Below are 25,144 nucleotides of genomic sequence, written 5' to 3'. Positions count from 1 at the left end.
GCGATAAGAATGTAGACAGACACACTCTAAGGGAGATGAATAAAACTGTTTCGAAGGCAATCAGGAGAGATTTAAAGAAATTTAAAACCGATAATATTAAACGTACTATACAGGAAAATAACAGCCTAAAAGTTCTACGTAGAAAGCTGTGGAAAACGAATGGGAAATGCAAAATTCATAAATTAATAAACAAGCAAAATGAAATAATACCACGTAGAGATGAGTTAATACAGATCGTCAAAGAGTTTTACGAGGAATTATATGAGAGTAGACGAGAAGATCAAACAGGAATACAAACAGCCATTTTAAAGATCATGAATCAAGGTTCCGAACTAATGCCAGAAATATAGGTAGATGAGATTCGGCAAGCGTTAAGAAAAATGAAAAATAACAAAGCCTCAGGAAAGGATGGAATTGTAATAGAAGCTATCGTGAATGGAGAAGATAAGCTATTTAATCAATTAAGGAAACTGTTTAATCTATGTTTGCAGTAAAGAGAGGTACTCAGGGCATGGGACAATGCTATAACCATCCTTTTGCATAAAGAAGGACGGACCTAGAAAATTATAGACCTATTAGCCTGTTGAACCACATATACAAGTTCTTCATTAGGTTAGTGACATCAAGATTGGAGAAAAGATTAGATTTCTAAGGGAGCAGGCTGGATTTCGATCAAATTATGGTACCAATATTGACCTCCATACAGTAAAGACACTCAATGAAAAATCTATAGAATATAACAAAACTCTTGTCCTCACCTTCATAGATTTTCATAAAGCGTTCGACACGATCGAAATAGACAGCTTTATAGAAGCAATGAATGACAGCAGGATTGACCATAGGTACAGTAAACTTATTTACAATATTTAAAAAAATGCCACTATGACTGTTAAGAGACACGATAAAACCCGACCAATAAAAACAAAACGTGGGATAAGGCAAGGACACACATTGTCACCGAAATTATTCATAACGGCATTTGAGTATCCCTTTAAGGTGGTCCATTGGGACCACAGAGAAGTAACAATAGACGGCAAAAAACTTAACCATCTCCGTTTCGCAGATGACATTGTCCTTATCACAGATAATTTAGGAGAAGCCACAGATATGTTAAATGAATTGGACTTTGCATGTTCGAAGGTGGATCTCAGAATGAACTTGACCAAAACTAAGTTTATGACAAATATGGTCCCCAATAACCATTTAACTATTCAAAACAAAGTGGTAGAACTGGTGGAGAAATATACGTATTTGGGTAATGAAATAAGAATCAGCAGAGATAACCAAACATGCGAAATCCAAAGACGAATTACTTTAGCGTGGGCAGCCCTTGGAAAACTGCAGGACACACTTAGGACCAACATACCAATTAGCCTCAAAAGAAAAGTATTTGACCAATGCTTATTACTGGTCATGACCTATACGGCGGAAACTATGACTCTAACCAAGACTACGGCTTCGAAATTCGACTCTGGCACAGAGTCGAATGGAACGGTCTATGCTAGGAGTGACGTTACGCGACCGAAAAAAAAACGAAGATCTGCGAAGGTATTGCTGATGTTGTGGAACGCATAGCGGAACTAAAATGGAATTGGGCAGGACATATAGCGAGAATGCATGAATCACGAAGGACGAGCAAAATTACACATTGAAGGCCAAGAGCAGACAAACGTAGTAGAGGAAGACCACCTACACGTTGGGCTGACAATATCAGGCGTTTCACCAAAAATTGGCCACAAAGAGCACAAAATCGCAAAGAATGGAGGAGTTTAAGGGAGGCCTATGTCCAGCAGTGGACGTGATAAATGAAGGCTGGATGATGATGATGATGATGATGGTGATGATGATGATGATGATGATAATGATGATGATGATGATGATGATGATGATGATGATGATGATGATGATGATGATGATAATGAACGGTAATTTAGAGACGTCTTAATGTGCTATGTCTTTTAATTTTTTCATGGTACTTTTATGGCACATTAAAAAGCAGATTTAACAGCAGTTTGTAGGTTTACAAAATATATGCTACAGTATTACTTTTATATTATTTATTCAATTACACTTTGGTACACATCAAATAGATCATCCGAGTTAAGCAAAAATGCTTTAATTTCGATTAATTGTGTCAAAGTTATATATTTATTTAACTCCTTCAAAAGAGGCATTATATCTAACCATTTTTCTAGCAGAAATTTTAAGACAAACACATGTTTTGGATTATCTAGTAAGGACATAATGCATTTATCAAGGTTAAAAGTTAAACCATACATAGCGTTACAATAATATTTCAATAAATATTTAAATACGATGTGGTCAAATTTTTTCATTTTATGATAAGAAAAGTAAATTATATTTTTAAGAGATTTATACTTGTTTTTCTGTTGTACTGTGGACATATATCTCCAATTATACATTAATGAAGCAAAGTACTTAGCAGAATACATTTTAGTTCTTAAAATAAAATGTGATCGTTTACTTTTTTTCATCTTATTTTCATTCAGTAAGTTAAATAGATTCCTTTTGATTTCTAGTACTTCAACATGTTGCATGTTTTTAAAATTAACTTTATAACAGCCGGAACGTTGAAATTTTCTTTTCAAAAATGGCTTTATGATAAATTGGCTAGTTTTTATTATGTGATCGAATATGTACGAAGGTATACTTAAATAACATGAAAACATAATAAAATATTTTGACATGTGTCAATTATTACCTGACTCACAAAAATTACTCCAAAATTAAGGATAGGAGATTCTGATATTTTCCGCCTGCTTGGCTGTGGTTGGTTGAAAACAGTTTTACACAAAAGCAATGTAATTCGTTGAATGGCAAGTTTCGCGAATTAAATTTTGAATTAAATTGATTGCCAGATTTTTTCAAAATTTCATAAGCGAAAATTGCCAAAAGGCAACAAACTTAAATAAAGCCAGAAGAAAATTTTGCCGGTAAATAATTTTCTCTCGAATGATATTCGACAAGACTATTTCACGAGACAATTAATGCACCATATCAACGAAACATAATCTTTATTTATTTGTTAACAATATTAAAATTTCAAACTATTATAAGCTATAGTAGTTTCCCCCTTTTTTTCTACCAAAGCACGATTTAGTGTATTACTAACCTGTAGCATTTAGGAACTCGAAGGTCCAGCTTCCTTTATTGTTCTTAGATTTTCAATCAACTTCTAATGGTGACTGGAATCCAGCTGCAGATATGGTTTTAGAGAGCTTGTATTTGAGAGACCAGTTAATTTAATTAACTTCTGTTCAGAAACACCTTCCTTGAACAAGGCTGACACAGCTGAAGATCGATGAGAATGGTTTGTTATTTTATGTCTTTTGTGTCTATTCCAATTTTTCCAGCTGATATTTTTGTCCACTTAGATACGGTGTTGATTTCAAGTGGACAGTTTTTGAACCAAGATCCATCCTTTCAGTTGGGGTGAACGGTAAGAAAGAATCTGTGTGATAAAATCTTTGGTCCTCTTTTTTCCATTAATAAAAATAATCTAACTGGGTATAAATTGCCTTTTTTCATGTTAAAGGAATAATCCTCGAAAATTATTGCCAGTTCCGTTATGGTAGTTCATCTTTCAAGCGTAAAATTTCTCACCCGTAGGAACTCCGAAAATTGAGTTCCAATAGAGCTTCTGGACCTCTGCGTGTTCAATGGGACATTTTCCAAAGCCAATTTTTTGATTTCTTCACCTGTGGCATCCAAATCTTGATTTTTCGTCTGGATTCATTATATATGTCCAAAATTGGTTACGCCTCAATGATAATGGCCAAACTGACAACAATAGAATTAGCAGACACCTTTTTGACGGATCTGTCATAATTTTGTCGCTGAGAAATTACGGCCAGGAAGGAGTTTTGTCAGTAGGAAACGTGGCGTTGCTATGACGTTTTTTCACTTAAAAATAGTCTAGTCAAATAATCATTTTTAAATTAGGTTTTACTCAATATTTCTAAATAACGTAGGTCGTCGGTAACTATGTGGGCTAAAGCGAGGTTTGAACTCAAAGTTTGTTGAGTTTTAAAGTGTGTAAAGATAATATTAACTATAGATACTTATTTGGGTATTATACAAATACTTATGAAGTGTGTTTTCGTAGCAGTAATGTAAAGGTTAGTCCAACAATTTTAATATGTAGTTTTGTATGTTATAATAATAAAATATTTTTTTGATGAGCGGCTGTAACATTTGTAACACAGCTACATGTAAAAGCAACTCCAAAATTTCTAATCCAGATTTAAACAAAATATTGCTTTTTATGTTTTCAAAAGACCCCAATATTATTATACAATTAGTAGAAAAATATTCCCGTAAAGATAAATGGGAAAATCAACATAAGAAAATATGAAACACTTCCTCGTGTTCGATCATGAAGATGAAAACTCAGTATTGAATCAATCTTATATACTAAAACGCTAAGCCCTTTTCTTGTCCACCACTTTACTCAAAAACCATATTAGATAATTAAAATATTTTTTCGGAATATTATTAGTATTACGTATGAGATTGTCAAGATATACTTTTGGTACAAAAATTCACTTCCGGTTTTGAGATGACCGGAAGTTAAAATTTACTTTAAGTTTTAGACCCCACAATGTATATATGGATCGAAAGGTCTCGCCGAGACGAATCTAAATATGTACTTCCTGTTGCGATCAGACACCCGAAGTGACCCAAAACGCGCATAAAACGTCAAGATAGAGCAAATCTGACACCGGATTCGTGATCAGAATGCAAAATTAACTGCTAAATAATATCCATGTCGACATTTGATGAACTAAAAATTGCATTCCGGTTTTGAGGTCGACTTCCATAATCACCTTTTTATTACTTGCATTATTATTGATAAATGTTATGTATATTCTTGCTTATATTGTTTGTATTGATCTCTTAATTTTTCTAGCAAAATAAAAATTTCATTTAAAAAACTCGATGTCGAGTTGGTCCGCTAGTGTATACTATGCAAGTTTGTGTGTTAATTTATAAATGTAAGTTTTCTTAAGTACTTACAAATATTGCTCTAATACTAACTGAAGATGTACATGACTATCGTACTTTTCGTACAGTGCGAACTTCTGGTGCACAAAGAAGCATATACTCAAATGGCCTGATCTTGTATACTAAGCTGCCCAGTAATAGGAAGGAAAGTCAACTAAAAGGACTTTATCAACTGACGAGGAAAAAAAGAAAATTCAATACATAAATTAAATTCGTTATGTTAGGTTACGCTAGTAGTTTTAGTATAACATCTTCAGGGTAAGGTTGTATATTAATAACAACTGTATTTTTATAATGTAGTTATTATTTTTAGTACGTTTTTGATAATGAGCTAAATAAACTTAAAATCTTAAACAGACCTTAAATAGTTTTACGTAAAGCTCAATCGATGACTACAAAACCCAATACGATTAATTAAATACGATTAATGCTCACCTAGTCACAAAACCCTATAAAGGAAAATACTATATATATATATATATATATATATATATATATATATATATATATATATATATATATATATATATATATATATATATGTTAGATCACTAATCACTTATTTGACTTTTTAAAAAAAGAACTTTATTTGTTACAAATTAAATATTAAATAATAGTACAAAATTAAATTAATTTAAAATGACTACATTAACTGGACTGGTCGAAGTTGCAGCTAAGAGTGATTCCGGCATCTGAGAATGGTAATTTATAGGTTTGGTATGAAGTGCTGAATTGCTGTTCCCATGAATGTTGGCCAACGGTTCGTATAAAGTTCTAATGCGTGCTCAGCGGTTTCTATGGGAATGGGATGATGAAATCTGAAGTCGGCGAACTTAAGCTAGTTCAAGGTTAATATTTTCTCATATAACAGCTCCCCTTATTAGTGAAAAGTCAATGCCATTGCTTTGACTTTTACAGAGTAATTGGTGTTTCTGCTTCGCTTTCCTGTTGGACATTGGGTCTTCTTCTGAAGGAGGTTAAGCTTTGAAGTTTCTGTCTAATGGAATTTCTGCGTGGTAGTGGGGTTGGAGGCTGATCCTGGGACAAGGAGATTGCAATTTTTGGGAATATTTTGGTTCGGTATTTGCAGAAAAGGTATAAGATAACTAGGATAATAATCAGGGATAAGGTTGATATAGTGAATAAGGGTAGATGTTCCTCAATGAATGATTGGCTCATAATATGGTCCAGTTCTTCTGAATATTGGTCCAATTTGTGTTGTGCAATATTTAAGTCATCTACGTTGATTTTACTGAGTTTTAGTGGTTTCAATTTTGATAGGTGACTCTTTGTCTCAAAATGGTCACAGCATCTGTAGGGTACGTTAACTGGGTGACTTCTATACGTGATATTTGTATATTTCTCAATTTGGTCTCTAGCATGAATTCTGGTACTGCCAATGAATGCAATACATTCGGGAATTAATCTTAAGATTGAATTTGTTTTTATTATTTGTGTAGTGACGTCTTTCCTTGCACATTTGATTGTTACTGGTAATGGATCGGAAATGGTTAGTAACCATAAATTTCGGTCAATTTCTTGTACATTGTAACCTTGTGCCAAAAGCATGGACATCTGGCAAGTTTTTGGTAAGTTGCTGAGAGGTTTCAAAAGCTGGGCTTCACATATAGCATCTGTGTCTATGGGATACGGAAGAATGTCTGTACACATTCTTTGGTTTTGACTGATTTGTTTGCATTTTTCGGTGTCCATGGGTAAAACATATGAAATTGAATCATCATCTCGCGCTATGTATTTATGAACAGTTGAAAGTAAATGATGAAAACCAGTTTGATTATCTAATATTGGTATTGAATATAATTGATACAAGGTGAATATTTCGGGATCAACTAACGGAATTTCGAGAACGAAAACAATTTTTGAATCAAGCTGATAAGCTTGTAGTTTTATTATGTCAATATACTGAGCTATATTTGACATATAAGTGGGTAGAGGCAATACGTTATTTTGTAATGACTGTGAGATTTCTTTTAATGCCTCCATTAAGTCTATGGGCGAAATAATAGAACTATGTAGAATTTGCAGGCGAGAGAATGTGATAGAATTTAGTATATCATTTAAATAATTTTCTAAAAATACGTAGCTTTCCATTAAGGACTCACATAAATCTAGTATTTGTAATTGTGCTTGGTAAAAGGAGATGTCATTATTAATGTCCAGAAGTGTAGTCTCGATAGTTTTTAAGTCTTTGTTAAAAGTTTCTTCGTCTATTTGCAATTTTTGAATTGTAGTGTTGAAAGTTCTTATAACTAAAGTGGTAACAGATATTTGATTTTTTAGGAGATTTTCAATTTGAGTTTCATCGGAATTTATCTTATTTATACATTTATTAAAGTATTCGCCATCAGAGGCGTCTAAATTTCCAGTAATAGATTTCCAGATTGTTCCAATACCATTTACTAAACCGCGTTTTAGGCGTTTATTATAAGGTACTGTGTCAGAGGTTATTTCTTTATATTTTAAATTAACGGAGTTTGAGATTTGTTTTAGCAGACTAACATGTGTCTGTACTTCGGCTTGAAAGGCAAGTTTTCTCGGTGTATCCACGTTAATAAATTTTTCTAACAGGTTTTCCAAAATTCTGTCATTATTGGATATTGTAGTTTTGATAGGTAATAATTCTTTGTAAACAAGTAAAGTCCATTTGTCATTAGATATTCGTATAGTTCCTTTTTCATGGAAAAATATTCCAATTGTGTTATTAATTGGAGTGAGGAGAATTTGGGATTGGACGATAGGAAGGAGTCCATAGAATCTGTAAAGGAAAATTATTCAAAATAAGGTTTCAGTCTGTCAAAATTTACTTTAGAGGTTTGGTTAGTTTTGGGGTTAAGGATAATTGCGGAATTTGTAAAAACTTCTTGAATTTCGAAAGGTCCATTAAAAAGATTATCCGATTTTGATTTAATTTGGGATTCTTTTACATAAACTTTGTCACCAATTTTAAAATCAGGTCTTCGTTCTGAAATATTCTCGTCAAATCTTACTTTCGCCTTTTCTTTCTGTCTTTCTGTTTTAGCTCTGGCTACTTTATAAAAATATTCCATGCGATTATTCAGGTCTCGAATATATTTACTCATTAGTGTTTTTTGATTGTATAGAGTTTCTGGTGGTCGCCCTGCAGTATGCCCAAATATAAGTTCATATGGTGTGAAACCGTGGGTCTTATTCTTTGTGTTGTTATAGCATATTATTGCATAAGGAAGTATAGTGAAGGGATGATCGTTTGGGTTCTCGGCTTGATTTGCTCTAATCATTTCTGAGAGTGTGGCATGAAACCTTTCTATAGATCCATTAGATTGCGGATGGTTAACGCTAGAAAATGTTAGTTTAATGTCGTATAATTCGCATAGATCTTTGATTATAGCATTCTCGAATTCTCGACCGCAGTCACAATGAATTCTTAGTGGTGTTCCATAGTGTTGAAAAAAGAGTAGGAGTGTCTTGACTACTGTTACTGCCTTTTTGTCTTCCAAAGGATAGGCTTGCGTGAATTTTGTCAATTCGTCACGAATAGTTAAAGCGTAGTTCCTAGTAGGGTATTCGAATATGTCCATATTTATTCTTTCGAATGGTGTTTTTGGAGTTTCTGTTATGACTAGTGGTCCACTTAAGTTTTTCCTGCAAATCTTAACTTTTTGGCAAATTTCACATGCTTTTACAAATTTCTCTACATCTTTTGGTAAATTCTTCCAATTGTATTTCTGCTTTATTCTTCTGACAGTTTCGTTTATTCCTCGATGTAAGTTGTTTTTACCACAATGGTAATGATCTAAAATTTGAGGGATTTCGTCTTCGCTGGCTGTTTTAATTATATTTTGACAGATTCTTAATTTTAATTCTTTGTCAGCAAAAATATAAGAAAATATTTCTAGGATAGGTAGTTCGAGATTATTTTCGACGCAATATATTTTTGATTCATCGAATTGATCTTTATTTGCAAAAAGTACAAGAAACAAGTGTGATATTACTCGTTCGGGATCAAACGGTAATGGTATAATAAAATATTTTCGATCTTTTACAGTTTTGCTGTGTACAATATTAATTCTTCGGTTACTATATTCCATGTTTTCTTCGAATATGTCATTCATTATTTTCTCGTGGAGTTCTTCAAGTTTATTTTGCCAAAAAAATGTAACAATATTTTTGTTGGATTTGTCTAATAAGTCCGTATTCGATGTTTCAATTTTAGAATAATCGATTATTGACTTAGTTCTATACAGTTCGATAAACTTGTCAAGTTCTTCGGACATTTTTTCTATATTTTCTTCATCGTCGTCTTCGTTTTCTTGAGTTTCCGTGTCATCTTCATTCGATGCATGTAATGAGATTTTTGATTGAAAGTTTGCACAATCCTTGAAATGGTTAATCTTTATCCTTGAGAGGGCATCTGCATTTCTGTTTATTTTTCCTGCGCGATGTTCTATTTTATAATTGTATTCTTCGAGTTTTAGGCGCCAACGCGCTAATCGGCTTCCGGGATCTTTTATCGAGAAAAGCCATGTAAGGGGTCGATGATCGGTAATCAGGGTGAATTTTCGGCCAAAAAGATATGGTCTAAAATGTTTGACTGCCCATACGATAGCTAATAGTTCTCTCTCTATAGTCGAATATTTTGTTTCGGCACCGCATAATGTTCTGGAGGCATAAGCTATGGGTAAATCTTTTCCAATAGGGCCTTGCGATAGAACAGCTCCAATTGCGAATGCACTAGCGTCAGTTGTTAGTAAAAATGGTTCCTCAAAATTGGGATATATAAGTATTGGATCTGAAGTTAGAATATTTTTGAGTTCGTTAAAGGCTTCTTTGCAATCAGAATTAAAAATAAAAGGTACGTCTTTCTGAAGTAGTTTCGTAAGTGGTTTAGAAATTTTGGCAAAATTTGGAATAAATCTTCTATAGTAACCGGCTAAGCCTAAGAATGACTTTATTTCTTTGGTGTTCTTTGGTTCCGGGAAGTTTTTGATACAAGATATTTTAGCTGGATTTGTTTTTACACCATTTTCTGTTACAAGGTGGCCCAAATATGCTACTTCTTTTCTTAAAAATTCGCACTTGTCTGGCTGTATTTTTAAATTTGCTTTTCGTAACCTTTTAAAAACTTCTGTTAGTCGTGACATGTGATCATGAATAGTGGGTGAGTAGATAATTATGTCATCCATATACACTAAGCATCTTTCGTTTTGTATTCCTAAGAGGATGTTGTCCATTACTCTTTGGAAAGTAGATGGAGCATTCATTAGTCCGAATGGCATGCGAACAAATTCGTAATGTCCATTTTCGACAGAAAAGGCCGTTTTCTGGATGTCTTGTGGCTCGATTTCAATCTGGTGAAATCCAGACGCTAAATCTAGTGTTGTGAAGTATTGGCATCTTCCTAGTTGGTCCAATAGTTCTGATATTTGTGGTAGAGGATAACGGTCTTGTACTGTGAGTTCGTTGAGTTTTCGATAATCAATAACAACTCGCCATTTTTGTTTTCCTGACGCATCTAATTTCTTCGGTACGACCCAGACTGGACTCGACCAGGGCGAGACACTTTTCTGGATTATTCCTTCTTCTAACATTTTATTAATTTGCGTCTTTACCTCTTCCTTATGTATTTGAGGATATCTATAGGATTTAGTGAAGACAGGTTTAGCGTTGTTTGTTTCGATTTTGTGCTTGATTTCGTTTGTGAAGGTCAGTTTGTCGCCTTCGACATAAAATATATCTGCGTATTCAGTACATATATCTAGAATAAGTTCTTGTTCTTCGCAATTTAGATGATCAATTCTTAGTTGTTCTTTAATTATTCGTGTTCTATCTACTACGGGTTCTTCAAAATCATTTCCGTTGTAGGATAGGATTGTCTCAGAATTTTTGAAAGGTTCGATTGAAATGTTTGAAAATTCGATTGTCTTCGGCATAGCATTAGCATTTAGTACGGAAGTTAAGAATTCTCCATTTTCATCTACATGGACTAATGCATGAGGTAATCTAACTTTTTCTATTTCTTGAGCTGATAATATGGCATCTGTATTTGATAAGTTGCATTTTAGTCTGCATATTTGTTCGGTCCGGCTGTCAATGGTAATTCTGTTTTTTCCTTTTATTCGTTTTCTCTCTGGTCTTTCAAGATTTTTGTCTTGATCTCGGTTTTTTACGATAGTATATTTTTCATTTATAGGGTTTTGATATTTTAAATTTGATTCCTGTTTAGAATCTGATTTAATTTTTATTTTAGGTTCGTTTTGTCTTATTTCTGTAGGGTGTGTCGGTGTTTTGTCTTTAGGAGGTGTGTTTGTCTCGTGTCCTACTTTGTGAAGGGTGACAGTTTTAAAATTTGTATGCAACTGTCGGGATTTGAGATCTATTACGCATTCATAATGATCTAGAAAGTCTAGGCCTATTATGCCATCGAAATCAATGTCTAGATTGAAAATAAAGACTTTGTGAGGATTATCGGCAGTGAAGGGAATCAGGACAGATTCTGTTATTAACAATTTTTGATCGGTTATACCTTGAATAGTAACGTTTTCAGGAAATCTATTATGATAATTGCGTGCTGTGTTTTCTTTGAAAACAGTGATTCCAGCACCTGTGTCGATTAAAAGTTTAAAAGTGTTGGTAGCATCGTTAATGTAATATAAATTTTTGGAACTCATTGTATGAAATGGGGTTACATGAATGTCTGTTCGGGAAAATTGAGATTCGGGTGAAAGTTGTCCAAGTTGAGTGCTTGGATTTGTTCTTGGATATTCGTAATATCCGTTGAGGGGTTCGTATGATTGGGAGGATGATTTCGATTCTGAAGTGAAAGAAAATCCTGATAATTTTGTGTGTTATTGGTTTCGTAAATGTTATCAGTTTGTGGATTATTTTCTGTATAATAATCTGTTTCATAGTTTTCATAATTATCGGTATTATAATAATTATCTGTATAGTAATCGTCTGTATAATAGTTAGTCGTCATTTCATCAGGGTATTCGTTTAAAACATGTGCTCTTTGGAAGTTTGGGTTTCTTTGAATAACAGATGGACGATTTTGATTTTGAGATGAAAAGGAAGGTCTCTGTTGGTTGAAATTTGGATTGTTGGACGAATATTGATTCCTATTAGGGTTCTGATTGTTTTGATAGTTGTTAGGTCCATTATTATATTGGTTTTGGTAACCGTGTGGCCTAGAAAAAGTTTGGTTTGGCTGTACGAAACGTGAAGAGCGGCATTCACTATTTAGATGACCAATGCGGCCACAATTTGTACATTTTGTAAACTGAGATGAGGGTCTTCTCATTGGTTGAGAGGGTTTAGGAATAGTTGATCTAGAATTAGATTTTTGTTCTTCAAAATATGACAATTGAAGTTCGCGTCTAATACGATTGCTTGCTTCAATGAGGTCTTTTGGATTACTAGCCCTAATAATTTGTCCTAGACGGGGTTCTAAACCGGTTAAAAGTGTGTTTAGGGCCATGGTATCGATTAAGTCACATTGGGCAGTTTTTTGATCTGGGGATAAATTTGCTACTTGGATCGAGGCGTGCATTTTTGCATTCAGAACTTGTAAACGGTTAAAGAAAGTTAGAGGAGATTCGTTAGATAGTTGTCTTAGTCTTTGTAAGTCTTGTATTAAGGAGGTCAGGTCTCTACTGTCTCCGAAATGTAGATTTAGTAATTGTTTTATTTCTGAATAAGAAATTGGTTTTCTAGAATTAATAAGCTGTGCAGCTTTACCTTTGAGTTTATTTTTTACGTGAATCGTTAATAGAACGCGCTGATCGCCTGTGGCCATTTTAAAAGCACAGTCGCACGCATCTAAAAATGTAGAAAGAGAAATCGGATCGCCTTCAAATTCTGGGATAATAGAAAATATTTCCGAAAGCTTGTATGGTTCGATTTCTTGTTGAGTCTGGGAACGTGTCTCAGGCATTTTTCGAGATATTTTTAAACGAAAATGAAAAATAGAAGTATGGAGAAATATAAAATGTATCAGTATGTAAGGGAGAAAAAAAATGTGGTGGTATATAAAGGGCAAAAATGTATCAATATAAAAATATCAAATAATATATCAACAAAAATGTATCAAATATACCAAATAAAAATATATCAAGAGAAAATATACCAAAATATAGCAAGTAAAAAAAAATATGTCAATAAAATATCAGTATAAAATAGTATGTAAAGAAATATCAATAATTTCAAATATTAGATAATCAACTTGTATTTTTTTTTATGTGTCTTGATTAATTGACTTGCAGTATAGTCAATTTCGTAAATAATATAACAAAATTATTAACGAGATGATTCAAAATCCACTTACATAAAGAAGAACATCGGGACGCCTTGTTCTCTCTGCTCAGCTACCAGGGGCTTCACTAGGTGTTCCTTCCGTAGATTACAGGAGTGAGGTTGTTCGGAGATGCTTTCTTCTTTAAGGGTTGTCTTGTTCTCTCTGCTCGGCTACCAGGGGCTTCACTAGGTGTTCCTTCCGTAGGTCACAGGAGTGAGGACTTCCGTAGATTCTTTGTTCCGTTAAGGGATGAGAATCCGCCGCTGCCAGTGAGTATACACGTGTTCTAGCAACGTTAACCGGATCCTACTGACTTTGCGCCAATTGTTAGATCACTAATCACTTATTTGACTTTTTAAAAAAAGAACTTTATTTGTTACAAATTAAATATTAAATAATAGTACAAAATTAAATTAATTTAAAATGACTACATTAACTGGACTGGTCGAAGTTGCAGCTAAGAGTGATTCCGGCATCTGAGAATGGTAATTTATAGGTTTGGTATGAAGTGCTGAATTGCTGTTCCCATGAATGTTGGCCAACGGTTCGTACAAAGTTCTAATGCGTGCTCAGCGGTTTCTATGGGAATGGGATGATGAAATCTGAAGTCGGCGAACTTAAGCTAGTTCAAGGTTAATATTTTCTCATATAACATATATATATATCGAGAAAAGGAGTACGACCGTTAATCCAATCTAAATTAAGGCCGGAGTGTCTAATGAAGCAGGGATATGCTGAAATGAGTCATAACACTCTACTAATACCGATTCGAGCACGGGAAGTTCATTTGTCCTCCTAGGCCATAATATTTGGCCATTTAATTCAACAAATATATATATATATATATATATATATATATATATATATATATATATATATATATATATATATATGTGTGTGTGTGTGTGTGTGTAGTAAGATCACTAAGATACTGTAAAATTGTAATATTCATGATGGTGAATGAGGATGTCTTTAATTTTATTAGTTATTTCACCCGAGGTTGCTCAACCTCGTGTCAACTCCCTAGTGAAATTTAGCATTGTGGTTTCTGGTTCTTGTCATATCACAGATAAAAGCTGCTTTAAAAATCAATTTCTTGCTACCATTTTTTTATCGCTTGGAAACGCGTCGCAAAACGTGTTTCTTATTTAGATTATTTAACTGACAATGAGGTATTTCTTATTGAAGCTTTGAGGGAGGGGAGCGGTTTTAACTTATGTTAGAAGACACATCTTCAAGTGACAGTAGTGATGCAATAAATAGTAATGAAAAAAGGCAGAGAAATATATTCGGGAAGCAATTAATGCCGACACGGTGATCCTTGCCAGTACCATAGACGAATTACAGCAGGTAATGAAGAGAGTTTATTCAGTTAGTGAGGAATACGGCCTGAGCCTCAACTTCAAGAAGACAAAGTGGATGCTAATAAGCAGGAAGCAACAGCCTGCTCGACAGTTACGGATAAGTAACATACTAATTGACCATGTAGAACCTTATGTGTACCTTGGCACCAACGTAAATGCAAAATGGGGCGCCACAGAAATTAAGGCGAGAATAGAACGAGCTAGAGCAATATGAAAAAGCTCCTCATAAGCAGGGATTTGTCTCTTCCCCTAAAACTACGTGTAGTTAAATGCTACATTTTTCCGATCTTACTGTATGGTGTGGAGGCCTGGACGCTGACGGAGACGCTCACGAGAAAACTAGAAGCATTCGAAATGTGGGTGTACCGACGCATTCTTCGTATATCCTGGACCGAACATGTCACCAACATAGAGGTAATCCAAAGAATCGGAAAGGAGAAAGAAATCGTGAATACAATTAAACAAAGAAAGCTTGAATATCTAGGCCACATATTAAATCACGATAAGTACCGTCTACTGCAATTGATTGTTTAGGGAAAAATAGACAGTAAGGGTCAGACAGGAGAAGACACTCGTGGCTCCAAAATCTGAGGAAGTGGTTCGTACTCACATCGGTCGAACTATTCAGAAGCGCCGCAAACAAGATCAGAATTACCATGTTAATAGCCAACGTTCGCAACGGACAGGGCACTTGAAGAAGAAGAATTAATGCCAAACAGTTTAAACATCGAACATAGAACACATTGCTACAGGCTACATATATTGAAACAAAAGTAACGAAAATAAACCAGCGGAATATTAATCAAGAAGCAAGACAATCTGGTAAACGTTACAAAAAATTAAATGAAGAAAAAATGCAAGCAAATGAAAATCCATAGAAAAATAAAAAATGTGGCAAGAATTGTCAAGAAATTACAAATGATCAAAGAAAATAAATATTCACAAATATTGTGGTCTTAATATAGATCGCAGAAACTGAATTATTAGTAGGTTTTAAGAAGCAGCTGGTCAAAAGGAGAAAGATTGACTATTGGAAATAAAATGCCTTGGAATTACACTTTTTAGCTATGGAGACCTGGACCAAGAAGTGATAGATCGAGTACAAAATGCAAATAGACTGACGGGATGCCAAAATAATACTATATGGCAAAATCGACTTATTCACATTGAGATGATCAATAATGACATTCATGATCAGAAACAAGACCCTACATAGCCACAACACAAAGACTACTGGAAACAGCGGAGTTGAGAGTACTGACAATAATTACAGGAAACACGCTGAGAGATCAAGAGAGGAGTTAAGATATCAGAAAAAAATGTAACATACAGTGTATAAACGAATGGACCCTATACAGAAAAAAGAATGAAATGATTGCATAAGCAGAATGAAAGAGACCCGTGTGGTCAAAATAGCAAGAGATTAATAACCAATCGTAAGAAGAAGTGTCAGACGACCTCGCAAAAGATGGAGTGACAACCTTCTATATAGCTATTAAACGGCTAATGAATAAGCAGAATTGCTGATAAAGGGGAAGAAGAAGAAAAATATTAAAAATTCGTTCGTTACAAATCAATCAACCTCGAAGGATGTCATTAGCAAATGCTCCCAAAAAACTGTTGTTTTACAAGTAAATATTAACAATTAATTAATAAGTTACTTCAAGATATGCATAATTACTACAAGGTATATGAAGATCATTTTTCTTTTTTGAAAAAACAATTTGTTTGTTTGTAAATCGCAATAACTGCAATGAGAGGTTTACAGCTTTAGTTCTTATCTTTCAAACAAAAACTTAGGTAAGTAATTAGGACACATTGAAAGCAATAGATAAGTAATCTACTAGTGACGTGAGGTATAATAAGGTATTAGTACGTATAAAGGTATTATAAATTAAATATTCAAATATGGGTAAACGCTTGATATGCAAGAAAAATGCGCCAGAAGATAAGACTTTATTTAAGTGTGATGGATGTAAGAGAGCTTTACATATTAATTGCGTCAGTGTAACAGCCACAGAAGTAAGACGTCTTCAATTAGCAGCAGATACTAGGAAACTAAAATATTTCTGTGAGGATTGTGAGCAAGGTTTACTGTTAGTACCAATTTTGGAGTCTATTTAAAGATTGAAGTAGAGAAACTTAAATGTGCCAATGAAAAATCCTTACACGAAAAAAAAACCAGGTTTTTGTGATCTAAGGAAGACTATTGATGAACTGAAATGCAGCTCCAATGCGTCAGGTTTGTCCTTTGAAGAAATGTTTATATAAATAAACGAGAGATTTGTTAAATATAACAATGTAATGTTGTTTAATGTTCCCGAATTAAATTCTTTGAATATTGAAGATAGGATAAAACATGACAGAACTAAAGGCGAGCAAATTATGGAGCAAATTATGGAGCAAATACGAAAAGATGAAGCAATGGATGATGTATTAAAATTTATTCGAGTAGAGAAGAACACAGGTACTAAGCCTCGTTCTCTAAGAGTTATTTTTTGCAATAATATTGTTGTTAAGGACATTTTAAGGAATAAAAAAAGAATACAGAACTCAACAATCAAAATAAATAGTGATCAAACAACTATCCAAAGGGATAAGTTCAGTAAAGCTTGAAAAGGATTAAGACAGACAAAATAAATGCGAAAAAATACAGAAATGGTGTACCAAAAATTGAATCATTCAAGAGAGAAGGAAAAAACTAATTTCATCCCCATTACAAGTTTATTGTCAGAACGTCGGAGGACTTCGTAAAAAAATTCAAGATCTTATTAGTTCTGTTTTATGTTCTGATTATGACATATTTATATTTGTTTAAAGTTGTTTATCCGAGCATATTTTAAACTATGAAATTAAAATACCTTCATATAGAACTTTTAGATGTGATTCTTAGTTATAATTCAAGGGGAGAGGGTATTTTGATTGTTAAAGACTACATTAAGGCAACTGTGCTGAAACCTTTGTACAAATCTATCAAACAACTTTTTCTTTTATGTTCATTTGGTAAAGAAAATTTTATAATTGAGGGGGTATACATTCCTTCAAAATCTGTAAAACGAATATATGAAGATCGCTGTTTATCAGTCGAAGATATATCTCAAAAGGTATAGTCATCATAAGACATATACACTGTACACTGTACACTGTACACTGTATATTATACAGTACGGTGGAAATGAAAGGAATAAATTCGTTATTTCGTAAACCGGAGACTTTAAGGAAAAATCCTGAAACCGGTCGATTTTTATTTTTAAATAAGCTATTCGTAAGAATACATTTTTATTTTTGACGTCATCTATGTGAGCGTGATGACGTCATTGCTAAAATTTTTAAATAGAAAGGGGGTATTGTAATACATCATTTGAAAGGTCTTTTAAATACCTATTCAGCCATATCAATATGTTTGAGTATTTGATGTTTGTAATTGTTTAAAAAAATTATTAAATATTTATTATTACAATAAATATTTATTAAGTATTGATATGATGTATTATTGACACCCAAAAATAAATTTTATAAAGGCCATCACTGGTAATGAAATGTCTTTTTTATCTACTTTTTACCTTTTTAAAAAAACTAGTTACCTTATCAATATGAACATTGATAGTTGGACATTCAAACTTAATAATCTTCCTGTCAAGTGATTAATAGTATTATTGTAGTAAACGTATTCAAAAAGTCTTTGTATCTTTGAACATGAAGCTAACTGAAACGCAAAGAATTGAAATTCTCATAATGATTGGTTATGGAGATAAAACACGTACGCAGAAAGAAGTATGTGCGTTATTTAATAACAAATACCCCCGTCGAGAACCAATTTCACAATCCACTGTAAGCAAAATTGAGAAAAAATTTAGACAAACGGGTCATGGTAAAGACCTTCCTAAAGGTAGTAAAAAACCAATATTTGAAAACCAACAAGTAGACGTTCTGTTAGCTTTTCAAGATAATCCTCATAACAGTTCACGGCAAGTAGCATTAGATAATGACATGGACCATTCAACAGTTCTTAAACAGCTAAAGAAGGAAAAGTGGCATCCCTACAAAGTAAGTTTAGAACAAGAACTTATGGAAGATGATTTTGATAGACGAATTGAATTTTGTGACATTATAATGGAAAGAAATAACAGAGATCCGATGTTTTTAAAAAAGATTATTTTCTCTGATGAAGCTACATTTCTACTAAACGGTCATGTCAATCGTCAAACTTATCGGTACTGGGCTACGGAAAATCCACACTGGATGCAAGAGTACCGTACTCAATACCCAGAGGAAATTAATGTTTGGGTGGGAATAATAGATAATAGGTGTATTGGACCATACTTTTTCGAAGAAAACTTAACAGGTCCTCGATATTTAGAATTTTTTCAAAATTTCTTGCTTCCAGAATTGAACCGGTTGTTTCCAAACAGAAATGATTTATGGCTACAGCAAGATGGTGCGCCTCCACACTATGCTGTCTTGGTACGCAACTACTTAAACAACGTCTTTCCAAATCGGTGGATAAGTCGAAGAAGAACAATAGAATAGCCGCCTAGGTCACCTGATTTGACTCCTCTTGATTTCTTTTTATAGGGATATTTAAAAAGTAAGGTGTATCAAAATAGACCACAAAATATTAATGAACTGAAAGAAAGAATACGTACTGAGGTTGTTCAAATAACTCCGGAAGTTTTAGAGAATGTTAGAGAAGAGTTCGCGGCACGCCTTTCTCATTGTATTTTAGCTAAAGGTAAACAATTTGAGCACTTAATTTAGGTTTCGTTGTATTTATTGAATAATACTTAATAAATATTTATTGTAATTATAAAAATTTAATTATTTTTTTAAACAATTACAAACTTTAATTACTTAGACATATTGATATAGCTGAACAGGTATTTAAAAGACATTTCAAATGATGTATTACAATACCCTCCTTTCTATTCAAAAATTTTAGCAATGACGTCATCATGCTCACATAGATGACGTCAAAAATAAAAATGTATTCTTACGAATAGCTTATTTAAAAATAGAAATCGACGGGTTTCAGGATTTTTCCTTAAAGTCTCCGGTTTACGAAATAACGAATGTATTCCTTTCATTTCCACCATACTATATATATATATATATATATATATATATATATATATATATATATATATATATATATATATATATATATATATATATATATTCGGAGACTTTAAACTTCCTGACGCTTCATGGGATAACAATGAATTAGGTGTCCTGGTGAATTGTCCTCTAGGTTAACATGCATTGTACTTAGCTTTCTTTTTAGAGTTCTCTGGTTTCTTGAATTTTTTCAAATTATTAATATTCCAAATGAAAGAAATGTGTTTTTAGACTTACTATTTACAAATGTTTGTAATTTACAAGTAGCAAAAGCTTCAAATCCGATTTTTAAAAATAGCTATCATAACATAACTTACACTAAACAATATTAGTTTACTTGAATCTAGAGGTAAGTCATTAGAATATACTGAATTTTATCATGATTTTTTAAACGCAGACTATGAAGATCTCAAAAACTATCTTTCGATGATACTTTGGGAAGACCATTTGAATTTGTCAAATATTGAAGATGCTCTAACAGAATTTTACAACATACTTAATATCTCATTATCATTGTTTGTACCAGTGAAGTGAAGATTTAGAACATCTAGTTATCCAAAATGGTTTAAAATGGTTTAATGCCAACTTACGTTATTTATTTTTATTTTATCCTTACCTAACAAGTTAAGCAGTGATCCAGATGGTATTCCTGATTATTTTCTAAAGTTTTCTTTACACCTTCTTTTTGAGTCATCATTAAAGACATCAGTTTTTCCAACTAAATGGAATCCTTCTTATATCTGCTCAATCTGATCAATTAAAATTTTATTGTAAAGAGTGCCTAATATACAACCAACATGGATTTTCTCAGAATAAATCAACGATAACAAATTTAGTACTCTGAACAAAAATATTGAACGGAGAATAACAGTCAGATAGTTACTATTTATATTGACTTCTCCAAGGCATTTGACAGAGTCATCAGATCAGAGACATCATAACATCCTATTAGAAAAATTAAATGGCTTTGGCTTCAGTTATTAATCCTTACAATGGTTTAGCAGCTTTTTAAGAGACCGCACACAAGTGTGAATAGGTTGTTTTAATTCAAATATTGTTCATGTAAAGGCAGGAGTAACCCAAGGAGCTCACTGTTCACCCTTGTAATTTAATATGTTTGTGAACGATATATCAGAATGTTTTAGAAACTGTGATTTCCTGATGTTTGCAGATGATTTGAAATTATTTAAATCCGTAGATTCAAATGATGACATAACTTTAATTCAAGAAGATTTAGACCGGAGAAGTATTTGGTGTGAGAATAATATTTCTGTCATATAAGTTTTTGTAGAAGTTAAAAAATATGATACTTCTTATACAATTAATGATAATGAATTGTCTTATGTCAAAACAATAAAAGACTTAGGAGTCACATTTGATGAACATCATTTTTTACAACATATAAATGATGTAACAGTTAATTCATTAAAATCTTTAGGCTTTATCTTATGCACTGTCTGAGACTTTTTGAGGTTTAAGAACGATTTATTATGCTTTGGTCGTATCTAAAGTGGAATATGCATCTATTGTATGGTCTCCATAATACCAAATTATGGTGAGATGTATGATATTATCTTCATAATAGAGAGAGAACATAAACAAGAACATAAACCACCTTGCAAGGTTACAGCAAACCAAGTCGCTGCTCAACTCCTTATGAGTGGAAGAACTTCGAACCGATATAAGGGCCCAAACACTGGAAGAAGATTGAAGTCGGAGACAAACCACCTAGGTACTCCTTTTACACTAAAAGAACTCCACGACGGTATGAATAGGTTTAAAAACGGGAAATCTGCAGGTGTGGATGATATATGCAGTGAACAAATAAAACATCTAGGCGAAGGAGCAAAAAACTGGATCTTGCAATTTTATAACACGTGCTGCAAAATCTACGAAATTCCAAAATCATGGACGAAATTTAAAGTAATAGCCTTGTTAAAATCACCAAAGGACCCAGAAAACCCCAGTAGCTACAGATCTATCTCGCTGTTGTGTCACTTTTTCAAACTATACGAGAGACTCATACTCGCCAGAATAGAAAAAAATGTCGACAAGCACCTCATCCCACAACCAGGTGGATTCAGACCCGGCAAATCTTGCACCGGTCAAGTCCTCGCACTAACAGAACACATTGAAGAGGGCTTTCAAGAAAAATTTATAACTGGGGCTGCTTTCGTAGATTTGACAGCAGCCTATGACATAGTAAGGCACAAAACATTGCTCCGCAAATTATACGACACTCTCAATGACCACCATCTGGGTAAGGTCGTATATTCCTTACTGCAAAACAGACGTTTTTTCGTTATGCTGGAGGGTCAAGTAAGTAGGTGGAGAGTTCAAAAAATGGCCTCCCATAGGGAAGTGTTTTAACACCAATGCTCTTCAATATATACACAAACGACCAACCTACTCCGACCGAAACCAAGCACTTCCTCTATGCTGATGATCTTGCAATATGCGCTCAAGGAAATAATTTTAAAGAAGTGGAGAAGAAACTCGAAACTGTTTTAAAAACAATGGCAACGTACTACCTGCAGAATTCCCAATCCCAATTCCTCTAAAACCCAAGTCTGGGCTTTCCACCTTCGCGCAAAGGAAGCCAAGCGAAAACTCCAAATTGTGTGGAATGGTAATACATAAGAACACATAAACCAACCTATATATTTTGGAGTAACTCTGGACCGGTCCCTCACCTACAGACAATATTGCATAAAAACGAGAGAGAAAGTAACAACTAGGAACAGCATACTCAGAAAGCTGCAGATCTGCCCACACCAAACAAGTTGATACTGCGCTAAATGAGACATACATGATAGTAACGGAGTGGATGAAACCAAAGCCACTCTCAATTCTATATAAAGCAGTGGATTTTGCAGAACCCTCAACACGCAGAGGCGTTGCAGAGCACATAGAGAAAATTAAACAGATCGCAAATTGCGACTAAAATCTAGGAAAAGCTTCCTTGGGACAGTGCAGGATGAACCGCCTGAGTATTTTCCTCTTCCCCAGGTTCAATGGACCCGCCAGTCTCTAGACTTTAAAACGTGGAAAACTATGAATAGGATAAGAACGGGGGTGGCTACAGTAAAATCAAACATGGCAAAATGGGGAAAAACTGACCAAGATGATGTGAACTGTGACTGTGGAGAAACACAGAATATGGAACATCTTCTTACATACAGAAACTGTCCTCATCGCTGTACTCTCGAAGATTTATGGCTCACCAACCAAGATGGAATCGACGTAGCCCGATACTAGGCCTAAATTTTATGAATGGCATGTCCGGACACGATAAAGTAAAGTAAGTTCATAATACCATACATTGGGGAGATTTCAGAACAAATTTTTATAATGTGATTAAACATACTCATTACTAATCATAATTATACCGATATTTTAAAAACACTCAACATGAATTTATTAAAAGCCCTACGAGATAACTCTGATTTAGTATTTGTTTTTAAATTAATAAATGGTTTAATTTGTTGTCCTGAACTTCTAAAATCTATTGGCTTATATGTTCCCTCCAGAAGTCTCAGATATGTTAATCTGTTTTATATACCTTTTCATCGTACAAATTATGGTATGCACTCACCCGTTGAGCGAACATTGAAAATTATAAATAGGAACAATTTAGAAATATTTGGTGTCTCCTTGACTTCATTTAAAAATCGGATAAAAAGAGCTTGAAAAATAGGAACTTTTTTTGTTTATTTTAATTCATGTTGTTTCATATATAATTAATATTTTGTTTGATTTATTAATTAAGATTTTAATTTCACTTAGTTTGTAAGCGATTACGTGATTGATTTTAATACTGTATGTTAACATATATATTTTTTGTAATGGAGGTAATCCCGTATATTAATAAATAAATAAATAAATAATTAAAAATTAAGAAAATAAAGAGATTATTAAATTTTCCTTCATTAATGAAAAACTAATGGTATTCTCATATTATTCACCTATTAACGTATATTCTACAAGAATGAAAAAATGTATTAAAGTTTTATAAAATTTAAAAAAAAGAACACCTTGAAATAGATATTTTGAAGAAATAATTCAGTACTATATAGTTTTCATGTATCAGAAAGGTGCATTATTTGGTTTGAGCGCACTGAAAAAAAAGATACCTCTGTTCAAGCAGCAAAATTAAAGGATAAAAAGGAATAAACTTTTCACTGCCTTAAAACACATTAAAATATCCACAACGTGGATTACAATACTTTATGCATATGCTTAAAGCTTTCGGCGTGGACCTCAGAGTTTTTTTTGGTTACAATTTACAATTGGTAAAATTTACAATATTAATTTTAAACACATATACCTATCAATATTACATTTAATAACAAAATCAATTATTATTAGGTATACCTACTGTGTTGTCACTGTGGTTCCGAGCAAAATAAGAACACAATTTTAAAATTGATTTGATAATTATTAAATTTAATTTGTTATTCAGGGGTCACATTTAATAAGTAAATTATTTGTCATTCCTTTATCACCAAAATAAATGCCAATAATTTAGCTACGATTAGACTATTAGAAAATTAAAGAGAAATATATTGAAAAAACTTTTAATCAATTTATTTTTATTTTTATTAATTTATTTTATTTTAATTTATTTTTATTCACTGAGAAATCAATATTCTTGAAAATGATTTTGATATCTTAAAATATTCAATATGATCTATGATAAATAATATCTTAAAAAAAGTTTAAATTAAATCCATTAGTACTTACCCAATAATACTTATGAATGTAAATAAAATATCAAAGTTTTTTAATTAATATTTAAAAATTATAAATCACAGTAAAAGCACATTAACTAACACCAAACAGTATATCAAAACGCGTAAAAATAATCAGACTTAAAAATAATACAACGAAAAACTAGGGAACACACACAAACACATCCATAACGTTTTAAGTTTGTTGGTTATTTGGCAAACTAAATCCTTGCTTTTGAAGATGAAGACGCACGTGCGTAGTCAACGTGTTTCGGTTTTGCTGATAAGCATGTGAATATGCAACCCGTGTTTTCTTTTTCGCAGGCGCTCTGGCAAGGAAACTCCGCAATTGTTAAACACTTTATTTTCCTTATAGTCCGAGAGCCATCCGTACCATTTTCACGAGAAAAAAAATAGCTCGAGATTAGGGATCCATTTAAAAAAATTAATTTTATATATTTTGGCATCTCAATCTAATTTTAGGTATAAAACGGTAGTTATTAATTTTAACTTTACTAAGTCATTTTCTGTTTAACTTCATTATGGTCAAAATGATCAACAAGGTCAGAAATATAGGTCGGTATTAGGCTAACGCGAACTCGTACCCCCTCCACATTGCC

General features: G+C 33.0%; 1 protein-coding gene across 1 annotated transcript in view; it reads right to left on the bottom strand.

Annotated features, from left to right (window-relative positions):
* Nucleotides 1-24,719, bottom strand: part of tim (timeless) — a 141,858-nt gene extending 117,139 nt beyond the window's left edge. The window contains exon 1 of the mRNA XM_072535062.1: nt 24,538-24,719. The gene's annotated coding sequence lies outside the window, so the exon portion shown is untranslated. The remainder of the gene's footprint in view (nt 1-24,537) is intronic.
* Nucleotides 24,720-25,144: the final 425 nt, after the last annotated feature.

Source organism: Diabrotica undecimpunctata, chromosome 6 (genome assembly GCF_040954645.1).
Source record: "Diabrotica undecimpunctata isolate CICGRU chromosome 6, icDiaUnde3, whole genome shotgun sequence".
Taxonomy (NCBI): domain Eukaryota; kingdom Metazoa; phylum Arthropoda; class Insecta; order Coleoptera; family Chrysomelidae; genus Diabrotica; species Diabrotica undecimpunctata.
This window is presented reverse-complemented; position numbering and strand designations above follow the sequence as displayed.